The following is a 27,484-nucleotide window of genomic DNA, read 5'->3' as shown; positions in this document are numbered from 1 at the left end:
CTTTCCAGTTCTCTCCAACTACAACTTCAGAGCCTCTTGCTCTTTCAAATCTCTACACACACATTCGTACTTGCTTGCACACACATGAGCACTTGCACACACAAAAATACACACGTTGCCCAATATCCAGGAATCATGGATTTTTGTTGTTGTTCTCTGATGACACAGTGCCTTCCCCACTGTAGCCATATCACAGCCCCATGCCCTTCTGGACAAGGCCACCAGCAGCAGCTGTCATTTCTCCAACACCTGGGGGCAGGGGGGCAGCAGCATTTCCATGTCTTTGCTCTTCTTTCTCAGCTCTTAGAAAAAGCAGCCTGAGGGCTGGAGAGATGGCTTAGCGGTTAAATGCTTGCCTGTGAAGCCTAAGGACCCCCGTTCGAGGCTCGGTTCCCCAGGTCCCACGTTAGCCAGATGCACAAGGGGGCGCACGCGTCTGGAGTTCGTTTGCAGAGGCTGGAAGCCCTGGCGCGCCCATTCTCTCTCTCTCCCTCTGTCTGCCTTTCTCTCTGTCTCTGTCACTCTCAACTAAATAAAAAAAATAAAATGTTTAAAAAAAAAGAAAAAAAAAGCAGCCTGAGACATTTTTCGAAATATTTATTTCTTTTTCAGATCTGTCAGCATCTCTTGTAATCAAGCTTAATATAGAATTTTCATAGATAAAATTTTCTGACTTGGGGTATATTTTTGGAGACAGAGAGAGAGAGAAAATGTGTCAAGGCCTTCAGCAACTGCAAACAAACTCCAGATGCATGTGCCACCTTGTGCATTTGGCTTACATGGGTCCTGGGTAGTCAAACCTGGGTCCCTTGGCTTGTAGGCAAACACCTTAACCACTAAGCCATCTCTCCCACCCCCTTTCTTTTCTTTCTTTCTTTCTTTTTTTTTTTTGCATGTGTATGTAGTATGTGTACGGGTGCCCCAGCATGTGTGTGTGCATGCCCGTGGAGGCCAGAGGTCGATGTCAGGTGTTTTCCTCCATTGGGCTCCTCTTTATTTTACTAAAATAACATCTTTTACTGAACCAAGAGCTCACTAATTCAGTTAGTCTAGCTAGCCAGCTTGCTTAGGGGTTTCCTTATCTCTGCCCCCTTTGTGCTGGGATTATCGGCAGGTCACTTGCTGTACCCAACATTTACTTGAGTGCCCGGGATCTGGACTCCTGTCCCCAAGCCTGTGCAACAAGCATTTTACCATCTGAGCCATCTCCCCAGTCCCCACGCAACTACTTAAAAAAATACATGTGCCTAACAAACTGCTATGACCCATCATCAATAGGGTATTCATCTTATTTTCTTTTCTGAGGTGGGGTCTTGCTCTAGCCTAGGCTGATCTGGAATATACTATGTCTTCCCAGGCTAGCCTCGAAATTCAGTTATCCCCCTACCTCTGCATCCCAAGTGCTGAGATTAGAGGCGTAGGCCACCATGCTCAGCTAGGGTGTTCATCTTATCCCCAAACAGAAGAAGCATCCAAGGTCTCAAGGTCTCAGGTTCTTGACCTACTTCCATTTGCAAGATCATTGGGTATACATTCTTATATTCGTTCTGTTAAAATCATTTCCTGATATGCTATAGCTGCTAAGCCAAAGTGTTAAGCTAACACTCCCTGGTCTATCTGATAAAATAACAGGGAAAAGAAAAAAAAAAAAAGGGAGAAGGAAATGAAAGTATGTTTCATCCATCTAAAAATAGTCTCTTGGCCACGAGTCAATAGATGCCTTTCATGAACTGTGTCCATCCCCTAAGGTCCTTTTATCTTCAACTGGAACCTCAGCGGCTGACCCAGAATCTTATGCCTGAGGGACTGGAGTTTTTGGTAGTCCCACTTCCTTTCATACTGGGAAGCCATCCTCCTTTGTCAGATCTGAAACAATGATCCTCTTCCCTTTCAGACTCAGACTCAGGGTCTGTCAACTCAGCAATACTATTTTCTTCTTTTTGGCCTTTTCACTCAGTGGATTGAGGCAGTAACTGGAGTGTCCAGGCTGAGATTGTTTACATGAGTGTGTTCATTTTCTGGACTTGTTATGGTCAATTACCACAAACAGTTCTGGATATCACAGTACCCTGGGCTTTCCAAAAGTTATAGTGTGATAGCCTGCCTTGATTTCCCAGCATCTAATACTCCTGCCAATCTTTGCCGGTCTTCACATGGCTTCTCCCTGGATGTCCCTGTGTCTCACATCCTTTCTTCCCTTTTATAAGAGCCCCAGCCATTGTATTTACCCTAAATCTGGAATGACCTGATCTCAATATCTTTAACTATATTTTATCTGCAAAGACCCTATTTCCATATCATATTTGCAAACGCCATGACTTAGGATTTAAATTGATCTTTGGGGCATGAAGGAATTCTACCTACTATAGTGAACATCTACATAGCACACACAAATTTTCCAACATCATGGTCACTGTGAGATCTCTAACCATATGCCAGGTCCCCAGACATTTAAGTGAACAGTCTTCCATTTTTGTCTTTGACATCCCACTCATTGGTCCTGTACATGAGCTGGCATGGGTACTCACCTCATTTCTCTATCCAGTGATTAGTGAGATGTCGTGCATAGATTAGCTCTTTCTCTTAGAGGAGGGTCAGAAAAAGGAGCTGATTCTCCACACAAATGAGACAGTTGATATCACACATAGAATGCCATTCAGGACATCCAACCCAGTCAACAGTTGCTAAGGATTAACACACTACCTAGATTTGGAATAACTGGATACTGTAGCAGTGAATGGAGACCTAGGACTAGTATCCACCCCCTCTCGATGGAGTAGGATATCTTATTGAGTACTACTGAGCATTCTGAAAGAGCCTCATCCTCTGACCTCGAGTGGTTAAGGTCTGGGTTTCAGAAACAGCAGTTTCCTGCATCCAAATATAACACATTTTCTATTGCATCACATTGCCTCCCAAAATATCCCCAGACAAAGGGAAACAGAACACACCACCAAAATGCATGATGGGTGGCATTCAAGTGTCACACATCGAGAACATATTTAACCACAATTTCAGGTCAGCACTTTTCTTATCCTCAGATTATTTGAATTTTAGAAAATGAGGCCAAGAATAAAACTGAGGCTTTTTGTCTTATGACTCCTGAGTCAGGAAGACCTTACTGTCCATCTCCTTTGTGTGTCTTTTTTTCCTACAAAATTTGTCACTCATGCTGTTTCTGTGACAATCAATGCATTGATCTTCACCATTCCTCTGCAGGCATATTTGAAATGCAAATGAGGGCACAGGTCTCTGTTCCATTAACAAAAAGGGTCATTCAAAGACAGTCAAATAGTACAATTCTACAAATCCCCCATCTCACTCGTATGTATACATACAAACCTTTCTTTTCCTTTTATTTTTTTCTCTTTGTCCAAGCAGAAGAATAAACTACTAGCCAAGGCATATAGTAGCTAATCTTCCAAAACACAGGAAATCACTATATTGGAAGAATCTTCATTCGTTTGACTGAAACCCTTCAATTTCTGAGACAGGAAATATCAGCAGACCTGCAAAGCTCTTTGTATCTATCATGGGCTTCATGCATCATTCATGTAGAAGGTGACCTGGGTCCCATTAGTTGGCTAGCTGATCTGAATCTGTTGAGTTACTCAGATAGGTCATTTCTAGTGGTCCTCCTTTCAAAATTAATGGAACAGAACAGAACACATGCCACGTGAAAGAACACCCTGCTGGGAAATTCCCTCTAAAGTGAGGCTAAGTCTTTGTCTGTATTTCGTCTTTCTTTCCCACCCTTATTTTTGCTTTCATTCCAAACGATGGTATTTCTGAATTCATTTCAGATCCAGGAGTACAGAAGATCAATGTCAAGGACCCAGCTGGGACTAAACATACATGAATTTGAATCAGTAACTGCCCTCTGATACAAAGCGCCCTTGTCTCAAAGAGCTGTCTTTCTCCTTCAGACCTTGCCCGAAGCCCATGAAAACAATGACCCAGTCACTCCTTGGGTAGATAGTTGAGGGTTCCCCCTATCACCCTACAACTCGGAGTAAATACTCATTTCCTTATTTGCCTAATTTGGTTATGGCTTTTTAAATGCATGTGTGTGTGTGCATTCATTCACATGCCTTGAGAGACTTAAATAGTCACTATCTTGTTTTCAAGTCCTTCAATGGCACACCATACAGTTCAGCTTCAGCGTTTAAATTGTGAAACTTAATGAAGTTGTTAGTAGTAGTCTGCCACCTACCTTCCTGCCATCACCTCTCACATCTTCCACATACGCATTTATTTCCACCATCTCCGGCTACTTGGCATTTCCCAGCGTCCACATTCCTGACACCCGTGGTGCCTTCTTCTTCCACCAGAGCTCTAACACTACCTCGTCCTCTAACAGCTCTTCAAACCTCATCTCCCAGGCATCCTGTGGAGCCTGTCTCTGACCTGGGGTCTCTGGTCTTTGCTCTCAGCCGCCCTCCACCTCTAACACAGTACTTGTCCTGCAGTAAAGCCTCATCCCTCACCTGTCTACCATGCTGGTTCAGGGAATCATATTTTTCTCATCAATAAAAGCCCATTTATTCTTTCAATCTAAATGTATGTGTTAAAGAATTGGCCACTGGGACTACTGGACTAATATTTAAACAAGAATGGCTGACCAAGAATTGATGTCACATTTATCAACACAAGTTGAATATATTTTCTTCAAACCAGTAGAGACTAGAAGTGTTTCAGATTTTAGTTTTCTTTTTTCTAATTTGGAAACACCTGAATATAGGTACAAAACTTACTTGTGTTGAAAATGATTTATACACATAAGCCTGAAGGTAATTTTATACGTTATCTCTAGTGTAATTTTTGTTTGGTTGGTTGTTTTTTGAGATAGGGTTTCACTCTAGCTCAGGCTGACCTGGAATTCACTATGGAGTCTCAGGATGGCCTCAAACTCACGGTGATCCTCCTACCTCTGCCTCCCAAGTACTGGGATTAAAGGCATGTGCCACCATGCCTGACTAGTGTAAATGTATTTGAACCATGATCTGCCACATGACATGAGGTGCAGGGTTTACCACTTATGTTGGCACTCGAAAGAATAGAACTCAGGCTAGAGAGATGGCCTAGCAGTTAAGGTGTTTGTTTGCCTGCAAAGCCAAAGGATCCCAGTTCGACTCTCCAGGACCCATGTAAGCCAGATGCACAAGGGGGTGAATGCATTTTGAGTTTGTTTGCAGTAGATGGAGGCCCTGGCATGCCCTCTCTCTCTCTCTCTCTCTCTCCCCCCCCCCCTCTTTCTCTCTCTCACGTAAATATGTTTTTAGAAAAGAATAGAACTCACAGATTTTGAAGCATGGCAGACTTTGGAGCATTTTGGATTTCAGATTTTTTTAATTTTTTTTTTTTTAATTTATAACAGAGAGAGACAGAAAGAGAAAGAGAGAATATGAATAGGTATGTCCGGGTCTCTTGCTACTGCAAATGAACTACAGGTACATGTGCTACTTTGTGCATCTGGTTTTAAATGGGTACTGAGGAATTGAGCCCTGGCTGGCAGCCTTTGCAAGCTGTACTTTTATTCATTGAGCCATCTTCCCTGGATTTCAAATTTTATAGAATTCAGTCACAGAATTTTTCTAATTAAGGAATTGATCATAAGGTTTGGTCCCAAAACAACTCACATTATTCAGTTAAATTATACATGTAAGGAAAAAAAATTATACATGTAAGGAAAGTGCAAGAGAAAAGCAAAAGAGAACACCAGACTTGATCTCTACAGACAGACTGTTTACTGAATGAAGCAGTGAGGGGCAGCAGCCTTCCCGTGGGATGAAGGCTGAAGCTCTGGGCCAGACTGGGGTGCAATCTTATAAGGCAGATCCTAAGAAAAATAGTCTGTACCAGCTGCAGGTCCAAGGAAAGTAGATAAAGAACTGTAGTTATTTGTGTCCTTGCTCAGAATAAGCTATTTTAGCCAAATTATCTAGGGAGGAAAACCCACCAGACGGTTTCTGGTCCCTCAAGGTTTTTCTGAGCTAAGGGAAGTTTATCAATCAGGTGTAGCCTGTCAAGGCTGCATGTCTCTGTGACTTCTTTATTGCCTGCTAGTTTTAGGGAGAGTTATTAACTCTTCAGTTCCCTCTAGTTTTCAGGGAAAGCTATTAACCCTTCAATATTTATGAGATATTGCAACATCTTTTGTACTTTAATTAATTTTTTGAGAGCAAGAGAGAGAGAACCAGGGCCTCTAGCCACTGCAAACAAACTTCAGAAGCATGTACCACCTTGGGCATCTGGCTTAAATGGGTCCTGGGGACTCACACCTAGGTTCTTTGGCTTTGTAGGAAAGTGTCTTGACTGCTGTTTCTCCAGTCCTCTTTTTTGCATTTTAGGAAAAAATTTCTAACATACATACATTTTTTAAAACTTGCAGGTGAAGTTCTAATAAACCTCCACACCTGTTGTCTGATTTGAGCACCACAACCAAGTGCAAAGTCACCACCATGCTGAGGAGTTATTCCAGTGCCCTGGGTGGCTTTCTTGTGTCTCTGGACTCAGCAGCTGTTCCCTTGCTTCCAGGCCTCTCTATAATCATTTTTTCCACCACTTCTCTGGTTTCCTGTGCAGCTCCTGGGAATCAAAACTCACCATGTCAGAAAACATAGTATCAAAAAATAAACACTGGCAAGAGAAAGCTATCTATAACACCTATAACACCTATAAGACCACCCCCCCCCCCAAAAAAAAATACACTGCTTCCAGGAGGCTTTAATTCCCAAATTACCATCAGCTGGGGACCTAGCATTAGGAACACCTAAGTTTCTGGGGGACACCTGAATCAAACCACCACAGATGGTAACAGGATTTCATCACACTATTTATAATGGCATGAAATTTACAACCGATGAATTCTTTACTTCTGGAATTTTCCATTTAACATTTTCAGACCTCTGCTGATAATAGGAAACTAGAAATGCAGGGTACAGCTAAATCCAGGAATTAAAATGATGTCATCAGGACCTGCCTCTTTTGATCTTTGTTGACTTTCTTGTGAGAGATGATGGCTCCATCCATCTGACTTGGCCCTTTCAGGTGGCAGGTTCCACAGTAACCTGATGCTTTCCTGAGAGAGGAAGCCATCTTGAGTCATGCTCATCCCTGAGTCAATCACTGTGGCAAACAAGATGTGTTACTTACTCTGATTGGCTAGGGTGGGACATACCTGGCCCCTGGCATAGAAAGCACTCCTGCCCCATTCAATTTACAAAGCCAAGAATCCCCACAAGACAGAGAAGTTCTATAGAACAAGAGGAGAAGAAAATGAGCTGGATGGTGAGACCACAACAGGAGACAGAGCCTATGTCTTCCTCAGCAGTGTTTTTGAGAAACAAACAGGAAGTATACACCATAGTGCCATGCAGACATTTCTATTAACTAATACCTATTAACAGAATAGCATCAGCCAGGGTCCTGGCAAAGCCACAGAACCAATGTATTAAGGTTAAATATACAATCGCATACACACACAATTATACACATATGAGTACATGCAAACGTTTCTTTTGAAGAACTCTTAGTAACATAAGGTAAGTGTATCAGCCAGGGTTCTAGCAAAAACACAGAACTACTGTATGAAGGTCACAAACATAATTCTACATATATTCTCTATGCGTATATACAACCTATACATGTATACACACATACACATATGTATTTGCCTGTTGTCCATGTATCAGCTTCCTCCAGATTGAAATATTCTCTCCTGAAGAGATAAAAGGAAGTTAAGTCTGTGAGACCCAAAATTTAAATGTCACACAACTACTCCTCCAAGAGTTATGTTAATTAGAAACTGAAACATTTCTTCTTTGTGGGCGTGGGTGCGTGAGGTAGGAAAGACGTTCCAGAGACTCAGGAAGTCAACAAGCCTGGGAAAGGTTTGTAAGAGCCCACCCTAAGACTATATTAAGGGAAAACAACTGCTTGGGGATGACAGATTCTCAGACCTGTTTGCAAGTGGAACAGTAGGATTGAGGCTCTTCAGTTGAGGGTGCTAGAGAGGCTGTAATGGAGCTGCCTACAAGTGAGGCAGTGTGTTCAAGACTCTGGCCAACTGAGTGCCCGGCAAGGGTGTGTACTGAGCCCCAGAGAAAGTGTCACCCATGCTGGGTGGGCTTTTCCATGATGCCTTTGAGTCATCTTTTGCTCCTGAAAGCCACCCATCACCCTGCTCTGTAAGTAACCCCAGTAAATGCATTGGTTCTCCAAGATTGGCTTTGGTGTAATTGTGCTTGGGTCTTTTGTCTGTGCCCTATCTAGGGAGAAGACATGTGTTCCCCTCACCCCAGGGAAAAGGTCTCCCATGACACACCCACACACAGAGAGTTATGTGGAGGCATTGTTTTAGCTGGCTGTGGGGCTTGGTGAAGGAAACTCTATAGGGCTGGAACTGTTCCAGAACACTGGGACTCTCTGGCAGGAGATGATGCTGCAATCAGTTTTCCTTTTTTCTTACTACTGCGAGTTGAACACAGGGACTCAAGCACGCTAGGAAAGTGCTCTACCACTCAGCTATATCCTCCTGCCCGCAAAGCTGCAATCTTGAGACAGAACTTCTTCTTCCTGTAAGCTTTTCAAAAGATTAGGTGGGAACCCACCCATATTATAGCAAATGATCTTCTTAAGTCTACTGATTATAGACAGGGATTTCCCATAATCCACAAAGGATATATTCTAAAGCCCTAAGTAGATACCTGAGACCATTGAAAGCACTTATCCTATATATACATTTTTTTCCTATAAATACATATCTATGACAAAATTTCACTTATAAATTGGACACAGTAAAAATCTGAGCAGTAACCACTAATAATAGGATAGAACAATTATAATACTATCCTACTAGAAAAGTCACAAGAATGTAGGTTCTGTCAACTGCTATAAGGGGCTAATATAGGTAGTGTGGATACTCTGGATGAAGCTATCATTCATGTCCACAGCAGGGCAGAGTAGGATGGTGTTGCAGTCAGGTTCATTGCTGGCAGAAAACACCAGACCAAGAGCAGCTGTGGGGGGAACAAAAAGGTTTATTTTGGCTTACAGACTCAAGGGGAAGCTCCACAATGGCAGGGGAAAACAATAGCATGAGCAGAGGGTAGACATCATCTCCTGGCCAACATTAGATGGACAACAGCAGCAGGAGAATGTGACAAACATTGGTAAGAGGAAGCTAGCTTTAACACCTATAGGCTCACCCCCAGCAATACACTGTCCCCAGGAGACTTTAATTCCCAAATTACCATCAGCTGGGGACATAGCATTCAGAATACCTGAATTTATGGGGTACACCTGAATCAAACCACCACAAAGAGTAACAAGATTTCATCACACTACGTATAATGGCATAAAATTTACAACTGATGAGTTCTTTACTTCTGGAATTTTCCATTAAACGTTTTCAGACCTCAGTTGATAACAGTAGCTAAAACTATGGAAAATAAAACTAACACTAAGAGGGAACTACTGCATTAGCCACAGCTACAAAATGCCCTTCACAGCAACATCGACATTGGTGTTTGATTTAATAACTGAGTACCATTGCCTAGCCAGGTGGACTAACTAATCATCTAAAGGAATTAGAATAAAACATGAGAATCTTTGAGGCCAGTTTGAAGTAGAATTTTTAAAGCCCTTTTTATCTCAGGTGTGTGTGTGTGTGTGTGTGTGTGTGTCAGAAAGAGAGAGAGAGAGCACTGGGGAAATTGCTCAGTCAGCGAAGTTCTTGTCATACAAGCCTGAAGCCTTGACTTCAATCCTCAAAACACATTAAAAAAAATAAAGTCGGGCTGGAGAGATGGCTTAGCAGTTAAGCGCTCGCCTGTGAAGCCTAAGGACCTCGGTTCGAGGCTCGGTTCCCTGGGTCCCACGTTAGCCAGATGCACAAGGGGGCGCACGCGTCTGGAGTTCGTTTGCAGAGGCTGGAAGCCCTGGCGCACCCATTCTCTCTCTCTCCCTCTATTTGTCTTTCTCTCTGTGTCTGTCGCTCTCAAATAAACAAATAATTAATTAAAAATTAAAAAAAAAAGTCAGGGGCTGGAGAGATGGCTTAGCAGTTAAGCGCTTGCCTGTGAAGACTGAGGATCCCGGTTCAAGGCTTGATTCCCCAGGACCCACGGTAGCCAGATGCAAAAGGGGGCTCAAGTGTCTGGAGTATGTTTGCAGTGGCTGGAGGCCCTGGAGCACCCATTCTCTCTCTATCTACCTTTTTCTCTGTCTGTCGCTCTCAAATAAATAAAAATAAACAAAAATAAATTTTTAAAAAGTTGGGCAACACTTATAATCCAAATTCTGGGGAGATGGAGCCAGGCCAATCCCTGGAGCTCACTTGCCAGACCATTTAGCCTAACTGGTGAGTTTAGGCCAGTAGGAAACCCCAACTCAAAAAAGGTAGATGGGACCTAAGCAAAAATATACGAGGTTGTCCTCTGGTCTCTGCACATGTGCATACACACCCACATCCACACACTCACATGCGACTACCTGTGCACATAGGAACACACACACATGTACATGTGCACACATACAAAAACACTTTATAGCCGGGTTCAGTGGTGCACGCCTTTAATCCCAGTGCTGAGGAAGCAGAGTTTGGGGATCACAGTGAGTTAGCGGCCAGCCTGAGACTACATAGTGTATTTCAGGTCATCCTGGGCTAGAGCAAAAGCCTACCTTGAAAAACAACAACAAAATATTTTTATTATACAGCTAACATTTTCAGTCTATAGCATATCCATATTGCTTTATATATGTAATCAAAGTGAAAGATTTAAAACTGCCACCCCCCCCAAAAAAAAAAATTGGCTAGAAGTAGTATTTTTCAGGATAAGAATCCAAGTTGAATAGGTCTTTTTACTTGTGGCATTGTCTCATTCCCAAGCAGGTGCAGATACTCCAGGAGAGCATCGCAGGCACAGCGGTTTGCGGGTCCAGCCAGGTCTCCACAGCCCAGCGCAGCCCAGTTTCAGATGCAGCCAGCGTGGGCCGTTTCCAGGTAAGCCCGTGAGTTTCCTGACAGTCGCCACAGTGCCACCGCAGTTCTCTGTCTTGGCCAACAGTGGTCTCTCTGTTCCGGGAGGAGAGCGGACTGTACACGCAGGGCACCTTAATCATCTTCCAAAGGAGGGTAGACTTGGTAAGCAAATGCCCACTCCTTGGCCCAGTGCTTAGTGACCGCTCAGCCGAGTTACAACTCCTTAGGCAGAATCCCTGCTACAGCGCCTAGAGAACCAAAGGTCATGTTTGATACTTCGACATTTCATTTAAGATATTGAATGATGAACACTTGTTTGTCAAATTTCTACTGAACCTGATCCTTATGCTGCCTCACATCCAATTTATCTACTCTATCTCCTCTCCACACACATATGCTGACACCATTCCTACCTATCAAACTGCCTGTCATTTCTGACCAAGCCCTTTGTCCTGTGGTTCTTGATCTAATTGGGAAGAGATCAGAAGACAGTATGATGTAGGAAGGCATGCATTTGGGCTATATTTACCCATATCTCTTCTCATCCAACTTGTTTTCTCTTTGACATATCTAAGGGCCTTATTACACACACACACACACACACACACACACACACACACACACACAATAATAAGTATATGTAGAACTGATAAATGAGAAAACCACATTTTGAGTATCTCACTTGTTCTATTCAAAATGAATGGTCACTATTTTTCTCTTTATAAAGCTTCTACAACATAAGAAAATGCTGAAAATCATTTATTATTATTTATTTATTTGCAAGCAGAAAGGGAGAAGAGGTGGGGGATGTGCCCCCTGGCCACTGCAAACACTGCATGTGTGCACTACTTTGTTCATCTGACTTCACATGGGAACGGGGAACACAAGCTGGCATGCTTTGCAAGCAAGCACCTTTAACTGATTAGTCATCTCTCCAACCCCAAAATATGTTTTTAACAAAGCCAAAGCTGGCCACAGTGGAACAGACCTATGATCAACACACTCAAAAGGCTGAGGCAAGAGGATAGTGCATTCAAAGCCATCCTAGGATATACAGCAAGCCCCTACCTCAAAAACATTCCAAACATCCATCCATGAGATAATGTTTTGGACTATGTTAGCATAGGCATCATAGCAATTCCTGTGATCAATATTATGATCATAATTCCCACATGCAATAAAGCTGCAATTTTAATTAATCTTCAGACTTTTATATGGCACAGTGATGGATCCTTCTAAATATTTTTATCAGGAGACTAGCATGATAAGAAAAGAAGATAATTTAGTCATAGTAGTATGTAGGATAAGCTATAGAGTGAAATGCCTTAAAGCCAGCAGGTGTTGGAATTACTAGAATAGTCCAGGAAAAAAAAGAGGATTGTGACAGTGAAAATTGAAAATAGAAAATGAATTGAAGACATTCTAAGGAAAAAAATAGGAAGATTTGTACGAAGCAGTTGCTATAGGGAAAGAATCCCAACACTGGTAAATGTGTAAATTGAGAATGAGTAATGATGCCTTAATGAAATTGGACAAGGAGCTGGGGAGAGAGCTGTTTTGATGGCTTAGTTTTATTCTCCTTAAGCTTGAAGTTATGGAAACATTCAAGTTAGCAACATCCACTAGGCAGTTAAAAACTGGATAGTGACACCTGAAATCATGAACAGAGATTCATATTTAGACCTTTCGGTTGAGTAGAAATCAGAAAAATCCTAGGCTGGCCTATGTGAGTCCAGCCCTCCAAGAAGGTGCCTTTAGCCCCCGTTCTTCTGACTTGCCCAAGAGACTTTCTGCTCTGATCATCTGTAAGGGGTAAACAGTCAGGTGTAAAATAATCATTCTTATCAAAACAACCTATTGACTCCCCACTGCCTTTCATCTCCTGTTCACTAGAGATATCTGTTCCTCAGCCATCTACATGGACAGGTTTACTTCATTCATACAACATCTTCATCTATATTCTAGTTTTTAGGGGTCCATTAAGTTGGGTCAAGAAATATTCATTGAGTATAATAACATGGTTCAGGAATTGTGCTCATATGGAGGAAATAAAGGTGATGCAGAAGTGCTGTCTGCCCTAAAGAAACTATGTGTCTGTGAGGAAGACAAAAGCAAGCAGGTAGAGAAAGTTATGGATAGAGAAGGAGAAGGTCTATCACAGGGTCCAGAGAAGGCTTATGGAACAGAGGTGCCTGGAAGGGCATCCATAAGACACTCAGGTAGAGAACCTGAGAAGGAGCAGGCAGAGAAGCAACTCAAAGCGAGGCATGGGAACTCAGAACTGTATGTCCATTCTCTAGCCTTTAACCTTACTTTCCACTAAAAGGACTGAGAGATGTTAATTTGGGGCTGGCTGGTACATAGGGCATATGACAGCAAATGGCTGTGGATAAGTCTTAAGAACACAGACCAGACCAGAGGGCTGAAGAGATAGCTTAGCAGTTAAGATGCTTGCCTATAAGCCAAAGGACACAGGTTCAATTCCCCAGGACCCATGTAAGCCACCTGCACAAGGTGGCACATGTGACTAGAGTTTGTTTGGGGTGGCCTCACACACCTATTCTCGATCTGTATCTTTCTGTTTCTCACCCTCTGTCAAATAAATAAATAAAATGCTTTCTTCACAAAGAATACAGAGCAGAGATGGCAGGCTTTACCTGGGGTGGGAGGGTTTGCATCTCAGGGTTCTAACCATATGCAGTTGAGGCCCATCACAAGTACATTTCACATCTTTTAATGAGGTTTAAACTTGGAGCATTAATGTCTATTTCTCCTCATTGAAAGTTTTATGAACTCCCTGACCACAAGCCGCTCTCACACACTCAGATCTTGCAATGGCAATCACTGTTTCTTACTCATCTCAGCTCGACTGCTTTTCTTTTCATCAAGAAGGAGTCAGTCCTCATTTATCTCTTCTATACTCATAGACTTCTAGCAGATATTAGAACTATCTGCCTGCAAATAACCAAAACCTACTGAGATAAGTTTACACCAAAACATTGAGTTTACTATGAAGTATGTAGGAGCATTTTGCAAAAACTTGAAGCAGAACTGCATCTTGGACACAAGAGAGTGAATCTAGAAATGAGAGATAAAAAGCACTTAAGAGCAATTTTTTTTCTTTTAAACTTTTTTTTTTTTTTTTTTATGAAAGAGAGCAAGAGAGAGAGAGGGCCTCCAGCCACGGGCTGATCAAGCTCCAGATTCGTGCTCCACCTTTTACTCAGGTGCATCCTAGCACATGCGTCACCTTGTACATCTGGCTTACATGGAATATGCGAAGTTGAACAAGGGCCCTTAGGCTTTGCAGGCAAGTGCCTTAACCTTAAGCTGTCTCTCCAGCCCTCAAGAGCATCTCTTCTTTCTGCCTCCATCACTGTGTTAGAGAACAAAGAAATGAAGCTAAAGTGCATTTTTACATTTTTAGTCTTTGGTGCACATGATAAAGAAGACGGGGACACAAAAACATAGGCAGAAAGACTTTCAAGGGATCCTACTCTCCAAAGAGAATCTGACTATTTCTCTGCCACTCGCAACTCCAATTCTATAAGGAAGTGACTTACATCCAGCCTAGATTAGGGGACTACCCTTGGACAAATCCATGTGACCTGAATACCAAGCTACCCTGTTACAAATACAACCATGGCTGGGCATGATGACCCATACCATACCTATAATACCAGCAGGAGGTTGAGGCAGGAAGATCAAGAGTTCACTGTCAAACTAGGCTACATGAAACCTACATGTCCCAAAACGAAACAAACAAGAAATGCTTCCTTAGAGCCGCCAAGTGCACTGCCCAAGGTAGTAGAGAGGTTCATTTTGATTGATCAAATCTTCTTTGGAGGCACCCACACTTTGGAACAAATCTATCATCACTGTCACCTGAGAAACCAATTCAGAAGATTCTCTAGCCACTCGCCCCCCTATTCTGCACCCCAGACCTTTAACTTGACTTCCTCTGCTTTTGAGGAAAGTTCCTGATTCTGCTTGGCTATCCTCCCTGTCAGTCACCATATCAAGTCAGTTCTCTAGCCTTCGACCTTGCTTTCCATCACACTGTGATCTTTAACCACACCTCTGAGCCTCTCCTCACTTCACACACATTCTTCAGCACTGAATTCTCATCCTCTTCTCATGGGCCCACCTCACCAACTTAGACACATTTTTCATCCTAGATAATAGGTTAGGATGTCATAGAAAGCCTTGCGTGAACCTTTTGTATTTATTTACCTTTCATTCCATTGTACTGTAATAGCCTGATAAATCTCAAGTTAACAATGACTTCCGGGGCAGGGTCACTTTACAATAGAGTGCAGGCAGTTCTCACTTCGCACTGTCCTGTGTTGACAGTGTGTGCATATAAGAGCTATGTCCTCTGCATAATTCCTCACGACAATCTCAGGTAACACTGACCAGGGCAAAATGATGATATGGTTTCCATATACATTCAGTTCTGTTAACATTGTACCGTACAAAGTAAGAACTCCCTGCACTCTAGTTGGCTAATAGGTAGAATACCATCCCATATAGTCAGGATAGGAAGAATGCCCCTGGTCTCTTCTACTCCCTGCTCAAGTCTTTAAGCCTTTTTCAGCATCGGAAGTTAGAAAGATTTTTGGGGGGCAGGGCGGGGAGGTTTCTCAGGCTATCTTCCTTGTTCACTTATCCTGTCAATTTTCATTGTTACCCTTTTATTGTCATCAAGTTTATGAGAGAAAAAGATGGCATCATATTAAGGCATAATTAGGATAATAAACGGGAGCTGTGGTTTGTTTTTGGATTGATTCCAGTTGGGTAGCACAGATAATCACCTCTAGCTGACTGGTTGATGACTGTGACTTTGACAAAGTGGCATTATTTACTGCTAATGGATGAGATGATGATTTATTACTAATTACCCTCTTTTTCCACAAATTTTATATTATGTTAAATGAAGGATTACAGTTGGGGTAATAAATATTCACCAGAAAAAAGAGAGAGAGAGAGTCTAGCAGCAGAGTTCAAGAAACTAGACCCTGAGTGGAGGAGCCATCTTGACACTGAAGACCAGACTTGAAAGAAAACAGCGAGCTAAGCAGCAAATGGCTAACTGCTCCCCCACCTCAGCTGCGAACTGCCCACTCTTGCCTTCAGGCATCCCCACACTGTTTCTAAAGAACACTCTCCATCTACCTAACCTCAGCCTCAGACTTCATCCCTCCTGAAAAGACAGTGAAAGCTTCAGTGGCAGCAGTATTTCCCCTAGTCTACTTGGAGTTCAAGAGTCTCCTGAGTAGATAGCAAACTGTTAGAGCTGATCAAAACCTACAGCCATGTAGCAGGATACAAAATAAATACACAGAAATCAGTAGCCTTCATATATGCTAACAACAAACACACAGAGGATGAAATCAGAGAATCACTCCCATTCACAATTGCATCAAAAAAAAAAAAAAAAAGTACCTTGGAATAAACCTAACGAATGAAGTAAAGAATATCTACAATGAGAACTTTAAAACACTCAAGCGAGAAATTGTAGAAGACATTAGAAAATGGAGAAACATCCCCTGTTCCTGGATTGGAAGAATCAATATTGTGAAAATGGCAATCTTACCAAAAGCAATCTACACATTTAATGCAATCCCTATCAAAATTCCAAAAGCATTCTTTATGGAAATAGAAAAAACAATCCAAAAATTCATTTGGAATCACAAAAAAACCTCGAATATCTAAAATAATATTGAGCAACAAAAATAAGGATGGTGGTATCACCATACCTGATTTTAACCTATACTACAGAGCCATAGTAACAAAAACAGCATGGTACTGGCACAAAAACAGACATGTAGATCAGTGGAACAGAATAGAGGACCCAGATGTAAGCCCAAGTAGCTATAGCCACCTGATATTTGATAAAAATGCCAAAAAATACTCATTGGAGAAAAGACAGCCTCTTCAGCAAATGGTGTTGGGAAAACTGTATATATATCTGTAGAAGGATGAAAATAGATTCTTCTCTCTCACCATGCACAAGAATTACGTCCAAATGAATTAAAGACCTTAACATCAGACCGGAAACTCTGAAACTGCTAGAGGAAAAAGTAGGGAAACCCTTCAACATATTGGTCTTGGCAAAGACTTTCTGAATACAACCCCAATTGCTCAGGCAATAAAACCACAGATTAACCACTGGGACCTCATGAAATTACAAAGATTTTGCACTTCAAAGTACACAGTGAAAAAAGCAAAGAGGCAACCTACAGAATGGGAAAAAATCTTCGCCAGCTATATATCTGATAGAGGATTAATATCTAGGATATACAAAGAACTCAAAAAGTTAAATAATAAGGAAATCAAAAAATGGGCTATGGAGCTAAATAGAGCATTCTCAAAGGAAGAAATACGAATGGCATATGAGCATCTAAAAAAATGTTCTACATCACTAGTCATCAGGGAAATGCAGATTAAAACTACATTGAGCCGGGTGTGGTGGCACACGCCTTTAATCCCAGCACTCGGGAGGCAGAGGTAGGAGGATTGCCATGAGTTCAAGGCCACCCTGAGATGACAGAGTTAATTCCACGTCAGCCTGGACCAGAGTGAGATACTACCTCGGAAAAAAAAAAAAAAAAAAAAAAAAAAACTACATTGAGATTCCATCTCACTCCTGTTAGATTGGCCACCATCATGAAAACAAATGATCATAAATGTTGGCGGGGATGTGGAAAAAGTGGAACCCTTTTGCACTGCTGGTGGGAATGCAATCTGGTCCAGCCATTGTGGAAATCAGTGTGGAGGTTCCTAAAACAGCTAAAGATTGATCTACCATATGACCCAGCTATAGCACTCCTAGGCATATATCCAAAGGAATCATCTCATTTCCTTAGAAGTGCATGCTCAACCATGCTTTTTGCTGCTCAATTTATAATAGCTGGGAAATGGAACCAGCCTAGATGTCCCTCAACTGATGAGTGGATAATGAAGATGTGGCACCTTTATACAATGGAGTTCTACTCAGCGGTAAAGAAAACTGAAGTTATGAAATTTGCAGAAAACTGGATGGATCTGGAAAGGATTATACTAAGTGAGGCAACCCAGGCCCAGAAAGCCAAGCACCACATATTCTCTCTCATATGTGGTTCCTAGCTACAGATGATTGGGCTTCTGCCTGAGAAGGAAAATACTTGGTAGCAGAGGCCAGTAAGTTAAAAAGGAGACATAAAGGGAAGAGAAAGGAAGGGAGGAGGGTACTTAATAGGTTGATATTGTATATATATATATGTAAGTACAACGATTGTGATGGGAAGGTAATATGATGGAGAATGGAATTTCAAAGGGGAAAGTGGTGGGGAGGGAGGGAATTAACATGGGATATTTTTTTATAATCATGGAAAATGCTAATAAAAATTTTTTAAAAAAAGAAGAAGAAAGTCTGCTTTGGGCTGGAGTGATGATGGCTCAACGGTTAAGGCACACTTGTCTGTAAAAAGTCCAAAGGACCCAGGTTCGATTCCCCAGGACCCACGTGAAGCCAGATGCACAAGGTGGTGCATGCGTCTAGAGTTCATTTGCAGTGGCTGGAGGGCCCTGGTGAGCCCATTTTCTCTATCTGCCCCCCCTCTCTGTCTATCAGTCTTTCAGATAAATAAATAAAATGTGTATGTGTGAAAAAAAAAAAGAGTCTCCTGAGTAGAGAGCTGGAAGAAAACAAAAATTTAAATGGGAATTGGACATGAGTTTAAGAATCCTGAGTATGTGGGAACAAAATGGTGACAGAGGGAATGAATTCAGTATAAATGTGGGTCCTAAACCTTATGAACTAATGAAACCTCTAGTACAAAATGGGGTCACACTGGGATGACCCAAAAGACAACATAGTGCTAAGAAGAAGGGACGGAGGAGTGTCCAGCACTGAAATATCTCACATCCTCCAAGGCTCAGGGTCCTTGGTGGAAGAGGTGGTGGAAAGAATGCAAGAGCTAAAGAAGAGCACCACTCTTTACACATGACTGTCCAGAGAGAAATTGGTCTCGATATCCAAGACCTCGCAGTGCCTAGCAATAACTACACAAGACCTTCATAATAGGAGGAAATGATGATGACATCAAATTAAAAGAGAGACTAATGGAGAGAGGGAGGAGATACGATGGAGAGCAGAGTTATGAAGGGGAAGGCGGAGGAGGGGAGGGAAATACCATGGTTTGTTGTCTGTAAGTATAGAAGTTGTCAATAAAAATATATTTTTTTAAAAACAATGGAGGACCTTTAAAAAAATGGGGTCACATAAACCCATGAATCACACCTACTTTGGGAGTGGGGTACGGGAAGAGCTAAGGATTTCTTTCTTTTTCCTGTTTTTCGAGGTAGGGTCTCACTCTGGCCCAGGCTGACCTGGAATTCACTATGTAGTCTCAGGGTGGCCTCGAACTCATGGCGATCCACCTACCTCTGCCTCCCAAGTGCTAGGATTAAAGGCGTGTGCCACAAGAGCTGGGGATTTCTAACTGCAGTGTTGGCTCAATGACCTGATATAAAAATGGAAAGAACTCAAGTGCTAGTGGTAGAGGCAAGAGGGTGTGGGAAAAGAATGGGTAGAAGGAGCTGATTAACCAGGAAAGATGTGCCTACTGGTGCATAGTTGGCAGGACAGTTACAGGTAAACCAGCTGCTCTCTGATTGGATTTAAAGTCTGCTCCACAGAAGGGAATTTATGCCTGGTATTGAAAATCAAATTAAAAAACAAAAACCAAAACTTTGGAAAGGCCCTAGGAGGGAAGCTACTACTGTTGTTTAACTAAATATCTAAAGTATTCTAAGTACTGTGTCTATGCCTACAGATTCATCATCCTGCTCTGACTTCTTGTAGTTGGTGAGACTCAAAATTCATCAAAGTGCTGAGAATGGGCAACTATTGAGTTCTCAGCACTCCGTGAGTTTATCAGCCTCTCCAAGGTTTAGGAATACTGCAAAAGAGAGAGCAGAAGAGAATGTGTGAGCCATGTGATATGCCTTCTGGACATGAAGTGGCTATTACATTCATGACCTCACAGTGACTGCTGCTACCTGCAGAAGACCTCCACAATATTTGGCCTATCATGGGTGGTAGAGTAAAAAAAAAAAAAAAAAAAAAAAAAATGTCTCGACGTGGTGGCACATGCCTTTAATCTCAGCACTCAGGAGGCCAAGGTAGTAGGATTGCTGTGAGTTCGAGGCCAGCCTGATACTACATGGTGAATTGGTTACAGTTCAGCCTAGGCTAGAGCAAGACTCTGCCTTGGAAAAAAGCAAGCAAACAAACAAACAAACAAAAAGAATGTCAAAGTAAAAGAAAGACAAGGTAGAAATAATCAGATATTCAGTAGTAAGGAGAGGTGGAGGGGAGACAAGAGATGGTAAAGGGAGGGGGTTATGATCAAAATAAATTATTACAGTATAAAATTGTCACTAATTATTTGAAGAATGGGTATAAGGCTAAAAGGGGGATCATAGATGAAATTTTTTAAAAAATCAGGGGACAGACTGGAAGCCCCTTGAGGCCAGGAAACAGGAAACACCTTTTGCTACTTCTTTGTAATCTACAACACTGAGCACAACACCCAGAACACAGAATGCTCTGAAACTGGTGAGTGAGTTGTGACAGGCAGACTAAAGGAGAAAGAAGTAGCTTTCTCTGCATGCAAATCGATTCAGTGACTAATTTTTTTAAGGCTGGCCAACCACATTTATGAAAGAGGCTATCTTCTTATCAGGAAGTGCAGCAGCAGGAACTTAGCATTATTCTACTCCCATTTCACTAGAGACTTTCACAGCAGGCTAAAATTTCATATACCTTATAATTAGCACGCAATAGTATCTGATTTTACTGTTGCATCCTTGATCACATTTTATTGTTGAGGAAGTCGCTCTTGGAGTTAGTTTATGATGTTTTTATTTCCTTCACTGAATTTGTAGAGCTCTTATTGCAAGCTGTGTTTTTTCTTAACATCTTTCAGTATTATATACTTTGACCTGGAGTCTATGTTCAGACTGCCAATAAATAGTTTTATTGACATACTATAAAAGGAAATAATAGAATTTTGTATTTATGTAATGTTTATATGTCATCATTGAATCTACAGCAAAAGGGACCATCCACACTCACCCCAATCCTTGGTATCTATCCAGACAGCCTGTACGCAAGACTGCAAACACAACATTGAACTCCTGCCAATGTCCACATGCTCAGTAGAGTCTTCTGAAGTGATCTGTGACCTGGGTCCTGAAAGATGAGTAGAAGTTCATCAGGCAGAGAAGAAAGAGTAGAATATTCTAGGCATAGAAAATTATCTTTCAAGGCAAGACGATTTACAAAGACAGGCTGGGAAATAAAGAAAATTGCAATGTAATAAGAATGTGGTTCTGTCCTGGAAATGTCACACTTTCACGCTACCAAAGTCTGCAAATGCTGACTTTCCCCACTACAGCCTTCACACCTCTCTCTGTCCTCAAGGGAGCTCTAGTCAGCCTTGTCACAGACGCTGAGTCCCCCAGTCACTAGGAGAGAATAGGCAAGCTCTCTGCCGTGCACTCTCTTGACTCCTCAGTTTTTGTAGAATGAAAATGGATAGGAAGGTTTTGATACATAGCTCTCCAAACACCTGCTTCCAGAGTGACTTTTGTCTCCCACATTCCTTATCTGAATAGGATGGAAGGAGAGATGGGCTTAGAGTGGTTGACAAAATGTGTTTGACAGACTTTCAGCAGGTCCCAAAGGCTGATCCAAAATGTTCTTTTGTTTACAACTTCAGGGCAGCATATAATTATGTCATTTATATTCAGAATATATATATTTAATTGTTTATTTATTTGCAAGGTGAAAGAGAGGGAGAGAAAGAATGGGCATGCCAAGGTCTCTAGCCACTGCAAACAAAATCCAGATGCATGTGCCACTTTTTACACCTGGCTTTCTGTGGGTATTGGGGAATCAAACTTCTTTCTCTCTCTCTCAAATAAATAAATGAAAATATTTTAAAAAGAATCCAAGATTAGAAATAAGCAGAATGAATAAAGTCAAAGATCTTAAAAAAAAAAAAAAAAGAATGTGGTTCTGGGAGACGGCTCCGTGGGCAAAGCTCTTGCTACCCACGTCCAAGATCCCCAGAGCACACAGGGGCTGGAAAGATGGCTCAGTGGTTAAGGTGCTTGCCTACAAAGACTGAAGACCTAGGTTTAATTCCTCAGCACCCATGTAAAACAAATGCACAAGGTCGTGTGTGCATCTAGAATTCATTTGCAGAGGCCAGAAACTCTGAGGTGCCTATTTTCTCTCTCTCTCTTTCTATGTGTCTGTGTATGCCTCTTTCTCTCTCTCTCTCTCTTTCTCAAATAAAATACAAAAAAAGAAATTTAAACCACACCTGGTAGTTACTGTTTGAAATTCCAGTGTGCCTGTACTGATAAGTGATGCTGAGACAGCAGAATCTCCTAGAAATTTGCCAGCCAGCTAGTGGTGAATACAGTGGTGAACAGGAGACCTTGCCAAGGGCTGTGCACCCCTGGAAGATGGGACTGAGCCCCTGAGTTGCTGGCCTGGGTTAGACTTCATTCCATTGCACCTGCCTGGAGAAGAACAAACCAGAAGAAGGTCAGAGGGGAGAAGGGCTCATGATGCCACTCTGAGGCCAGGCTGAGTGTCTAGGTTCCTCGCCAGGGCTAGACTCATTCCACAGTGACTGCCTGTGTGGGAAATAAGCCAGGACAAGGTCAGCAGTGAGCAGACAGCCAATCAGATTCTATGTCTTTCACCCACCTTGCAAGACCCCCCCTCCCATTTTTTTTTTTTCCTGAAGAAGGGCTGAAGCAGAGGCATCTGAGTACCAGCTCCAGCCTCCTAGAGAAGCTTGGAGCTGATCTCACTCCAGAAAGCTAAACAGGAAATAGATCTGGAAGATCAGTACCCACCTTGGTCTCAAGGCAAGCCAGGCCCGCCCAAGGCCCTACCCAGATTTGCTGGGAAGTGGCACACACAAAGTGCACACCCTCTTCAGGCTCAAGCGCTCCCAATCCAGTGTCTTCAATCCCATGCCCATCTTGAACAATTTAGACCAGGTCACCCAACACAGGCTACACGTGAGCTGCTATTGCTGCATCCTCAGTGAGACAACTGATCTTGAGATGGGCAGACCACAAGGCAAAGCAAGCAACACCCAAAACCCAGCAGAGGGTTCCCCACCAAGACTAACTAGTCCCACAACTGAAGTCCACAATGAAAGCTTAGAGGAAACCCAAGACACAGAAGCTCAAAATGAAACCTCGACAAGCATTTTAAACAAACTTAATGAGACAATGAACAAACCACTGGTAGATTGGAAAAAAAACTGGACAAAGAGTAATCAAACAGGAAGCCCAAGGATGGCTGAAGGAAATGGAAGAAAATCAGCAGAAAGAATTTGAATTTCAAATCAAAAGATGGCTCAGTGAATTGGAGAAAAAAGAACAGTAAAATGAATTCAAAGGATGGATCAATGAAATGAAAGATAATCAACCAAAACAACTCAGTTGATACCTGAAGGAAACCAAAGAGAATCAGGAAGCAGTACTCCATAGACTAGCTTAATGAACTCAAAGTGAATAAATCAACAAATAAATGAGCTCATAGGCCAATGGAACAAGGTCAACAAGGACATATTGAAATGAAGGAAAGCATTCCAAGAGACAACAAAAAGGTCAAATCAAGAAATGAAAATGGAATTCAAGCAAGAGGTGGAAATGCTGAAGAAAAACATAACATAAAATAGAAATGCAATAACCCTCTTTAAAAAGCTCCCATGAAAACCTCACCAACAGAATAGGCCACATAGGGGACAGAATTTCAGAACGTGAGGATAAGACAGAAGAATTAGATCATTACTCCAAAAACACTGTCAAGTTCAAAAAAAAAATGTGTAAACTTTGGGACACCTTAAAAAGAACAAATATTTGGGGCTGGAGAGATGGCTTAGCGGTTAAGCGCTTGCCTGTGAAGCCTAAGGACCCTGGTTCGAGGCTTGATTCCCCAGGACCCATGTTAGCCAGATGCACAAGGGGGCACATGCATCTGGAATTCATCAGCAGTGGCTGGAGGCCCTGGCGCACCCTCTCTCTCTCTCTCTGCCTTTTTCTCTATCTGTCGCTCTCAAATAAGTAAATAAAAATAAACAACAAAAAAGAACAAATATTTGAATCATAGGCATACAGAAAGGGAAAGAAATAAACTCTAAGGGCATAGAGAATATGTTCAAAAACATTATTGTAGAAAAACTTCCCAACCTTACAAAAGAGAGACCAACCCAGGTACAGGAGGTGCGCAGAATATCAAATAGACAGGACCAGAGAAGAGACACCCCATGCCACATACTAATCAAAATACTACACACAGAAAACAAAGACTATTAAGAGCTGCAAGAGAAAACAGCTCATTACATACAGAAGTAAGCATATCAGAATTACACCCAACATTTCAACGGAAATTTTTAAAGCCAGAAGAGCTTGTAATGTGGTATTTCAAAAGCTAAAAGACCATGGCTGCCATCCAAACTGCTATACCCAGAAAAATTATCCCTCATAATAGAAAGTGAGGGCTGGAGAGATGGCTTAGAGGTTAAGGTGTTTGCCTGCAAAGCCAAAGGGCCCAAATACAATTCCCCAGGACCCATGCAAGCCAGATGTGCAAAGCAGCACATGCATCTAGCGTTTATTTGAAGTGGCTAGAGGCCTTGGCACATCCATTCTCTCTCTATCTGCCTCTTTCTCTCTCAAATAAAATATTTCAAAATAAAAATAAAGAAAGTAAAAGAAAAACTCTTATGATATAAAAAAGCTTTATTATTTCATGAACACCAAGCCAGCCTTACAGGGAATATTGCATGGAATACTTTATACTTGGGAGATAAACCAACATGCACATGAAGAGAGAAAAAAAGAAACAATCAGAACTAGAGTAGACATAAAACATGCAAAGACCAAGACTAATCCAAACTCCATAAAACCTTCAACATGAAAAGGATTAACTCACACCTCATTATTATAACTCTGAACATTAATGACTCAACTCCCCAATCAAAAGATAGATGTTAACAGGCTGAATCAGAAAGCTGTATCCATCCATTTTATGTCTACAGGAAGCCTACCTTAAAATTAAAGATAAACACCACCTTACGGTGAAAAGACTTTCCAAGCAAATGCAAAAATGAAACAAGTAGTAGCTGTCCTGATTTCTGACAAAATTGACTTTAAACCAAAAGTAATCAAAAGAGATAAAGAAGGCATTTCATAGTCATTAAAGGAACAATTCAACAAGAAGATATTACAATCATAAACTTATATGCACCAAACACAGGGGCACCTAATTTTATGAAGCAAAATTTACTGAACAGCATAATATATATAAATCCCAATACAGTATAGTAGGAGATTTTAATACCAACAATAGAGCTACACAATGCTATATATCAAATGGACTTAATAGACATTTATAGAACATTCCACCCTAAAACTACTGAATACACATTCGTCTCAGAAGCACACAGAACCTTCTCCAAAATAGACCATATGTTAGGGCATAAAGCATGTCTCCACAAATTCAGAAAAACTGCCATAATTAACTGCATTATATCCAACTACAGTGCATTAAAAGTAGAAGTAAACAACAACAGTAACAACAAAAGACACACCAACTCCTAAAGACTGAAGAACTCACTATTAAACAATGAAAGGCTTTTTGAAGTAATCAGAAAGGAAATCAATAAATTTATTGAGCTGAATGACAATGAAAACACAACATACCAAAACTTAGGGGACACATTGAAGGCAGTTCTAAGAGGGAAGTTTATAGTAGTAAATGTCTATGTTACAAAAACAGAGAAATCTCAAATAAATAACTTGAAAATCCATTTGAAGGCACTGGAAAGACAAGAAAAGTCCAAGCCCAGAAGTACCAGATGGGAGGAAATTATCAAGATCAAAACATAAATAGAATGGAAATAAAGAAAAACAATTTTAGTAGTTAATGAAATAAAGAACTGGTTCTTTAAAAACATTAAACAAGATTGATAAACCATTGGCCAAATTGATCAAAAGAAAAAAATAAGACTCAAATTAACAAGATTAGAAATGAAAATGAATATGGTAAGATCCTATTGCTAAAGATGCCACACACTTGGGCTGCAAGGTCACTGAGAGATACTGCTGGAACTGAGCTGATAACCTCCTCCATGTAGGCCAGCTGACAGAAAGCTGGAAAAATCCATGTTGCATGCAGTTCAATGGGAGAGAGAAAAATCACCAATGGAGATACTCAACAGTGGATACTGCAAGCTTTGTATTTGGCCAGCCAGGCAAAATGAGCCAACAGGTGCAATAGTGACACATCTGTTATGGGGGAAACCAACCACCCTCTTATTTGGGAATACATCCCTGATACTGAAAACCTACAACAAGGGTAGTCATGAGCCCTAGGGGTATAACATCTGCTGTGGCCTGGCTAGCTGTATATACTATGCTCATCAAAGTGCCCAGTAAGTACTTCTGTTAGTGTTTATACCCATATGTTAGTGCTACTCTCACTTTTGATTAGAGAACCTTCTCTTTTCAGATGGCAGTGACCTTAGGATGACTCAGAAGACACAATGGTGCTAAGAAGAAGTGACAGAGGAGTGCTCAACACTGAAGTATCTCTATCACACCTTCCATGGCTCAGGGTCCATTACAGAAGAGGTTGTGGAAAGAACATAAGAGCCAAAGGAAGGGTAGGACTCCTTACAACATGCTCCTCCAGACACAAAATAGCCTAGATATCCATGACCTCACAGTGCCTGATACTACCTACACAAGACCATCATAATAGGAGGAGAAGATGATGACATCAAAATAAAAGAAAGACTGATGGGGGGGATATGATGGAGAGTGGAGTTTCAAAGGGGAAAGTGGGGGGAGGGAAGGAAATACCATGGGATATTGTTTACAGTCATGGAAGTTGTCAATAATTTTTTTAATTTTAAAAAAAGCAAAAAAAAAAAAAAAAAAAAGAGCCAAAACAACTTCACAAATTATTTTTCACAATTTGGGAAGAGGGAAAGCTCCCAAACTCCTTCTACACAGGCATGTGGTAGAGCCCCGGGAGAAAGCAGGCCATGCTCGCTGTCTGTCTATACCTCCAAGGGCTCATGTCCACCACAGCAACAGGGGAATGGATCACATTGAAGAAGGACCATTGATTAGAGGAGAGACTGAATTTTTATATGGGACCAGTTTCTATTCATTTATTTACTTGAACATGAACCTGTTTGTTAATATGTTTTGAAATGTTTTGTTTATTTATTTGCAAGCAGAGAGAGAGAGAGAGAGAGAGAGAGAGAGAGAGAGAGAGAGAGAAAGAGAGAGAGAATGGGCACACCAGGGCTTCTAGCCAGTGCAAACAAACTCCAGACATATGCAGTACCCTGTATATCTGGCATTACATGGGTACCTGTGAATCAACCTCAGGTCCTTAGGCTTTGCAGG

General features: G+C 41.6%; 1 pseudogene; it reads left to right on the top strand.

The window, feature by feature from the left end:
- LOC101608484 overlaps positions 1 to 27,484 on the top strand; it is a 137,410-nt pseudogene that overhangs the window by 95,728 nt on the left and 14,198 nt on the right.

The sequence above is a fragment of the Jaculus jaculus genome, chromosome 4 (genome assembly GCF_020740685.1).
Source record: "Jaculus jaculus isolate mJacJac1 chromosome 4, mJacJac1.mat.Y.cur, whole genome shotgun sequence".
NCBI lineage: Eukaryota > Metazoa > Chordata > Mammalia > Rodentia > Dipodidae > Jaculus > Jaculus jaculus.
The sequence above is the reverse complement of the archived record's forward strand: the minus strand, read 5'-3'. Positions and strand labels throughout refer to the sequence as shown.